Below are 7,549 nucleotides of genomic sequence, written 5' to 3'. Positions count from 1 at the left end.
CATATATATTGAATAAACTGCTGCATTTGAGTTAATAGTGATTTATAGAGTGTAAAATACACATATAATCTAAGTCTTTAGAGAGTCTATTCAGTTCTGAATCAGAAAGCACATTTTTTACAGGTGGTTCGTGCAGAAGAGTTACTAGGATAAAGTTAATTAATTGATTAATTAAGTTAATTCAAAATAGAATGAGCCAATATAAATTTATCAAGAACATCACTGGCTTTGTATTAGATATTAAAATATTTGGAGTGGGATCAGATATTTGGCCTTTATGGTTAAGACTTCCACACCTCATGTCAAAGAGCCTGGATTTGAGCTCCAGCTCTGCTCTCATCTCCAGCTTCCTGCTAATGCAAACCTTGGGAGGTCGTGGTGAGACCTCAAGTAGTTGAGTCCCTGCTACAAATATGAGATATCTGGGCTGAGTTCCAGCTTGAGGATTTGACCTCTTGGGACTGTTGTGTGCATTTGAGAAGTGAACCAGTGGATGGATTCTTTCTTTCTCTTAAATAAAATGAACTTTAAAAGACATACAGTTTTTAAAAACAATATATCCAGAGACATGAAAGCTCCAATTGCTTTTCTTCATGATGCTTCATACAAAATTTGAGACCTGAGAATTTTTTATGAGACTGTGTCAGCATTTAGGTTATACTCCATTCATTTATATGTAGAATGTTATTTTTATTTATTTTAATCAGGTGATGGGAGAGCTTGATATCTTAAAAATTAGTTCACTTTATAAATAGGTCATTTGGAATAGTTATATGCCTTTCCTTTCAAATATTTAAAATATTTCCTGACTATTTTTCTATAATGAATACAAATTCATATCACTCATATAGAATAACTACTTTTCAATTATTGGTCTATAGTAAGGAAATTTAGAGGAAGAGATATGTATTTTTTTTTTTAAAAAAAGCTTATTTATTTGAAAGGTAGCATGATAGACACACAGGGAAAGAACAAGCTGAAGAGAGAGATAGAAACCTTCCATTCACTGGTTCACTCTCCAAAGGTCCATAATAGCTAGGAGTGGGCCAGGCTGAAGCTAGAAGCCGGGAATTCCATCTAGGTTTACCACGTGGGTGGTAGGGACCTAAGCAATTAGGCTATCATTTGCTGCCTTCCAGGATGCATTGGTAGGAAAGCAGGATCAGAAGTGGAAGAGCCGGGACTCCAATATGGACTCCAATGTGGGGTGCAAACATCTCAAGGGGTGGCTTAACTCACTGTCCCACAGTGCTTCTCCTTGATTTTTTTTTAACTTAAAGTATTCTTTCAAACTCTAGATACATGTTGACAGCTTTTAGCATCTTATAATTTGAAGAAAAGAAATAATGTATCTGTAAATTCTAGGTCAAATACTAATAACTGAGCCATACTAACTTACATTTTTTTTCTGAGCAAAAAGTGTAAATAATCTAGTTGTGTTTTCTGGTCATTGTGAATTATTCTGAAGGATCTTATCAAAGATAACTTTTTATCATTTCTGAAACAGTACTAATTCTGAATTGAAGAGTTGATTTCTGGAGTGTCCCAGAGAGGAAGCAGTAGTCAGAGAATCAAGTTCATTTCTGTGAAAAGGAAAGATAGCATCTCCTGTCTCTTATTCACACGTCATTTGATGTTATACAACAATCAGAGAAAAGCCACAAGCTATGCTGGATTTGATCACTGCAACTGCCCACATATTGTAAAGATTTTCTTGTTTTGTTGTACTAGTCAAAACATAATTGAAACTAAATTGTAAACTAATGAAACTAAAATATTTTATAAGGTTTTATAATGATATGATCTGTTAACATAAATAATGTAGTTGTTGATTTTGACATGCTTTAGAGAGTAAAATAAAGCAATATATATTAAAACAATGTAGGAATAACTATAGTACTGAAATAAGTGATTTTGTAACTAATGAAATACAGAACTGTAAATCAGATTTTGAGTGCAAGGAGCTAATTAAAAGAGCCAAATCGGAAACTCTGAAGATGAAATCAACTATAGATATGAGTATCATTTTAAATTTGTCATCAGGGCTTTTTTTTTTTTTAAAGATTTATTTATTTATTTGAAAGTCAGAGTTAGAGTTAGAGAGAGAGAGAGAGAGAGAGAGAGAGAGAGAGAGAGAGACATCTTCCATCCATTGGTTCACTCCCCAAATGTCTGCAACAGTTGGGATGGGCTGGGCCGGGCCAGGCCAAGCCAGGAGCTGGGAGCTTCTTCCAGATCTCCCATATAGGTACACTTGGCCCATCTTCTGCTGCTTTCTCAAGTACATTAGCAGGGAGCTGGATTGCAAGTGGAGCATCTGTGACTCAAACTGGCAACCAGATGGGAGACCGGCACTGCAGATGGCAGCTTAATCTGCTGCACCACAGATGGCAGCTTAATCTGCTGCACCACAGCCCTGGCCCCATCAGAGCTTTTAAAAAGCGCAAATTCTTGAGCCGGCGCCGTGGCTCAATAGGCTAATCCTCCACCTAGCGGCGCCGGCACACCGGGTTCTAGTCCCGGTTGGGGCGCCGGATTCTGTCCCGGTTGCCCCTCTTCCAGGCCAGCTCTCTGCTATGGCCAGGGAGTGCAGTGGAGGATGGCCCAGGTGCTTGGGCCCTGCACCCCATGGGAGACCAGGAAAAGCACCTGGCTCCTGGCTCCTGCCAGGATCAGCGTGGTGCGCCGGCTGCAGCGGCGGCCATTGGAGGGTGAACCAACGGCAAAGGAAGACCTTTCTCTCTCTGTCTCTCTCTCTCACTGTCCACTCTGCCTGTCAAAAAAAAAAAAAAAAAAAAAAAAAAAAAGCGCAAATTCTTGATCTTCAATCTGAAAGATTCTAACTCAAAAGATTTGTGATAGTCAATGGGAATCCATATTTCAGACAGAAAGTTGTTTGAAATATGGATCTAAACTAACAACTTGACTTTGAAAAAGCAAACATATTTTGAAATGTTAATCGCTTACCCAGATAGCTGGCAGTAAGGGAGAACCTGGAACACAGTACTCATCAGTTACTACATGTTTTCAAAGTGAACATGCTGCCTTTTTTCAAAACAGGTAATTTGAGTAAAATGGGATTATACTTTGTAAAAACAAACAAACAAAAGGCTAAGTAAGATTCAGTATCATGTTATTTTTAACACCCTAAATGACTCAAACTTTATTAAACAAATCATGTCCATAATTTTCCTTTTAACGCCCAAATCACAATATTTCATGCTGTATTCCATCTTTACAGAAGCTATTATTTATCAATTCCCCTCCCCCAACTTGTTGATAATTCCAGAGTTTTACATTTTCTTAGCAGCTATGCATTTAGTGTTGTTTATTAAATAAGTTACATACTTATTTGCATTTCAACATTCCTTTAAAAAATTCATCAGTTGGTTTCCCCCATTTGTCTTATCCTCTAGCGTCATAAAAACTCTGCTCCTGGGGTGGCATCATGACTCGGCTGGTGAAGTCACCGCCTGGACACCAGCTGAAAATGTCCTAAGTTCTTGGGCCCCTGCACTCATATGGGAGACCAAGATGAAGCTCCTGGTTCATCACTGGTCACTGTGGCCAACAGGGGAGTAAAACTGCAGATGGAAAATCCCTTTCTTTCTTTCTTTCTTTCTTTCTTTCTTTCTTTCTTTCTTTCTTTCTTTCTTTCTTTTTTTTTTTTTAAGATTTCTTTATTTATTTTAAAGAGTTACACAGAGAGAGGAGAGGCAGAGAAAGTGAGAGAGGTCTTCCATCCACTGGTCGCAACAGCTGGAGCTGCGCTGATCCAAAGCCAGGAGCCAGGGGCTTCTTCCGGGTCTCCCACGCGAGTTCATGGGCCCAAGGACCTGGGCCATCCTCCACTGCTTTCCCAGGTCATAGCAGAGAGCTGGACCGTAAGTGGAGCAGCCGGGATACAAACCGGTGCTCATATGGGATGCTGGCACTGCAGGTGGCACCTTTACCTGCTACGCCACAGTGCTGGCCCCTGGAAAGTCTCTATTTCTCCCTCTCTCAGTTCTGACTTTTAAATGAATGAATACGTCTTTTTAAAAACCCTGTACTCCTTAATTTCCTGTGACACAACAGACAACAGGCTGAAAATTTGGTATCATTCTTCAAGATTTGCTAAAGTAATGAAGGGGAGTAGACCCAAGATAAAGACATCATTTAGACAGGACTGAACCATTGTAGAATCACTTAACTTTCCCTTGTGTCCTGAGCGGCTTCCATCCTCTGACTGTGCTTACAACCTCACAAAGTTTTTCCACTCTGGTGAGGTGAGTCCAGATGTTTGGACCTCAAGGAGGGGAGAGGTTTTCTTTCACCTAGAGAAAAGAAACTCATTGCCATTTCTTGTCTCTTGCCCCAGATGAATTTCACCTTAATTTGGACAACCATTGGAATGGTCATTCCCACAAATATACAGTGGTGTGATGCTTTAAAAGTTGAGTTTTGAGCCTTAAGTGATCCAATAATAATATAACCTTAAAAGAGTCCAGATGAGTGTGTCACAAGCTTAGCTCAGCACTTTTTTCAGAATCCTGAATTACAAACTCACCCAAGACTATCCTACTTAAAAAAATGCCTTGGGGCTTTTGTTGTGGCACAGTAGACTAAGCCACCATCTGCAACTCTGGCATCCCATACTCCTGCTGTTTCACTTCCAATCTAGCTCTCTGCAAAGGTACCTGGGAAAGCAATGAAGGATGGCCCTAGTGGCTGGGCTCCTGCCACCCAAGTGGGAGACCCAGATGGAGTTCCAGGCTCCTGGCTTTGCCCTGGTCCAGTCTCAGCCATTGTGGCCATTTGGGGAGTAAATCAGTGGATGGAAGACCTTTCATCCCCACTAACCTGTCCCTCTGTCTCTTCATTTCTCTCTCTCTATAACTTTGCCTTCCAAAAAAAAAAAATCTTAAAATTAAATTAAATTGCAAATGCCTTCAGTTCCACAATGCTTCAGTTTACCTAATGATAAGTTTCAGAACAATTTTTAAGATTTCCACATAGGAAAAAATAGTTTTTTTTCATACAAACTAACACTTAGGATATTAATGAGCATTTGTTATGTGCCAAGTATTCTTCAAGGTGGGCACTGGCTACAAAGGTGAAAAGGCTGAGTTCTTGGCTTTAAGGAATTAGCACAGTAATTTGGCTGACAGAAGAGACAGAAGCATAGACACATGAAAGAAGAGTGTTCAAATGGTGGCATGAATTAGACATATTTGGATCATGGAGAGGCATATTGGAGCCCGCTACACGAAAGCAAGGAAGGGTTACAGAGAAAACACTGCACAGAAGCAAACATCTTAAGGAATTTGACAAATAGAAAATAGTAGGTAGATGATTTTCAATGTAATTAATATTTAAAAATATGAAACTCTTACTAGTAAATCTGAAACATGTGCAAGAACTAAACAGGAAAAATAAAATTATAATAAGACTTAAAAAAGCCTGTTATGGTAGGCAGAATCATGACCCCCGCAATGATTTACACACTAATCTCTGGAACCTGGGAATATTTTATCTTTCATGGTAAAAGGGACTTTGTAGAGTGATTAAGGCTTTGGGTCTTGAGAAATCATCGGGGCCATCTTTGTGCATGTAATCTAATCACGAATCCTTAAAGTGGAAGAAAGAAGGGGTCGGTGTTGTGGTGCAGCAGATTGAGCTACGGCTGAGCTGCTGGCACCCCATATTATAGCTGGTTTGAGTCCCAGCTGTTCCACTTCTGATCCAGCTCCCTGCTAATGCTCATGGGAAAGCAGTGGAGGCTGGCCCAAGTACTTGGGCTCCTGTTATCCACGTGGGAGACCCAGATGGAGTTCTTGGCTCCTGACTTGGGCCTGACCCAATCCTAGCCATTGCCATTTGGAGAGTGAGCCAGTGGATGGAAACTCCCTCTCTCAATGTCTCTAACTCTGTTCATCATAATTAAATGAAACCCTTGATTGCTATATTCCTGCCAGAGAGCCAAGCTTTTAGGAAATAAGACATAGACAAGTGAGTTTGGGTAGAATGACTAATGATGGAAGAAAAGTTAACATGTGCAGCACTGAAGAAAAGGATAGAGAGTGGGCATTTGTACATGGGTTAAAACTCCTCTTGGGACTCCTACATTCCATATGAGTGCCTGGGTTCAGGTCTCAGATCTTATTTTTTTTCCTAAAGATTTGTTTATTTATTTGAAAGGCAGAGTTACAGAGAAGGGGAGGCAGAGGCAGAGAAAAAGTCTTCCATCTGCTAGTTCAGTCCTTGAATGGCTATCAGAAGCCAGGTCTTCATCCAGGTCTTCCACGTAGGTGCAGGGGCCCAAGCACTTGGGCTATCTTCCACTGTTTTCCCAGGCACACTTGCAGAGAACTGGATTGGAAGTGGAGCAGCCAGGACTGAAATCTCGCCTACCTACTATGCCACAACACTGGCCTCCAAGTCTCAGTTCTGCTCCCAATTCAAGCTTCCAGTTAATGTAGACCCTGGGAGGCAGTATATAGTGGGTCAGTTGGTGGAGTCCAAGCCACTTATGTAGGTAACCCAGGTTGGGTTACAGGGTAGCGGCTTCAGCGTGGCCCAGCCCCAGCTGTTGTGGGCATCTGGGGAGTGAATCTTCTGCTTCTGTGCATTCAAATAAAAAAGATGCAAAGTGCATAGGCATCAGAGAGGACCACACAGACAGGATGGGAGCATCAATCTGCAAAGTGGGGTCTAGGAAAGGGGAGAACACCAAAAGATTGAGACAGGCAGTAGAAATAACATTCAGTACGGTTTTGCTTATTCACTTTTTGCCTGCAGAGGTCTCTAGAACACAACTTTGTCCATCAGAGCATGAACCTTACTGGGAAATGTGCTGACGGCTTCCCAAGAAATGAAATCTTGTCTTTCACAACAAAATAGACGCAACTGGAACCCATTACACTGGTTGAAATAAACCAGTTGTAGGAAGACTTTTCTCTGTGTCTTTCTTTGTCTCTTGGCCTTTCAAATAAAAATGAAAACAGATAAGTTTAACATTGTTATGTATATATACTACAGAAATAAATATGGTGGGAAAATCAAAATACTCTTGATGCATTAGCTCAAATTTTTGGTTGTTTGTTTAACTATTGTTTCCTAATTACCCGTGTTTAGGAAGCCGTGGGCTGATTTTCCTCTTCTGAATGCAGGAATGGATAAATAAACTCAGCTGTGCCTTCCATGCCAGGCAGCATAAGGAAGGGAAAAGCCAAGAAGCAACAGTACAAAGATAATTGTAAAGAGTAATCTTGGGTTTTAAACACCTCTGGGGTAACCAAGCAACTGATTTTTCCCAGTCTGTTGGGGATTGATTTGACTTGTGAGCAGCAATTCAAGTTTAGTTTCTGCAAATGTTTGTGACAGACTCCATTCTACTACCTGATAGACTGTACAGACTTATTCTGAGTTTTTATTTGGAGGGGGATGTTGTTTATTTTTGTAGCTGTTCTTTTTCTCTTCCAACCAAGCAAGCAGAAGGAAGAAAATAATTTTATGTGCAGTCAGAACAAGTTTATCCATTTTGTTTTTATAACACCTATTTCCTACA

Source organism: Oryctolagus cuniculus, chromosome 9 (genome assembly GCF_051225735.1).
Source record: "Oryctolagus cuniculus isolate XC-2025 breed Fujian yellow rabbit chromosome 9, ASM5122573v1, whole genome shotgun sequence".
Taxonomy (NCBI): Eukaryota; Metazoa; Chordata; class Mammalia; order Lagomorpha; family Leporidae; genus Oryctolagus; species Oryctolagus cuniculus.
This window is presented reverse-complemented; position numbering follows the sequence as displayed.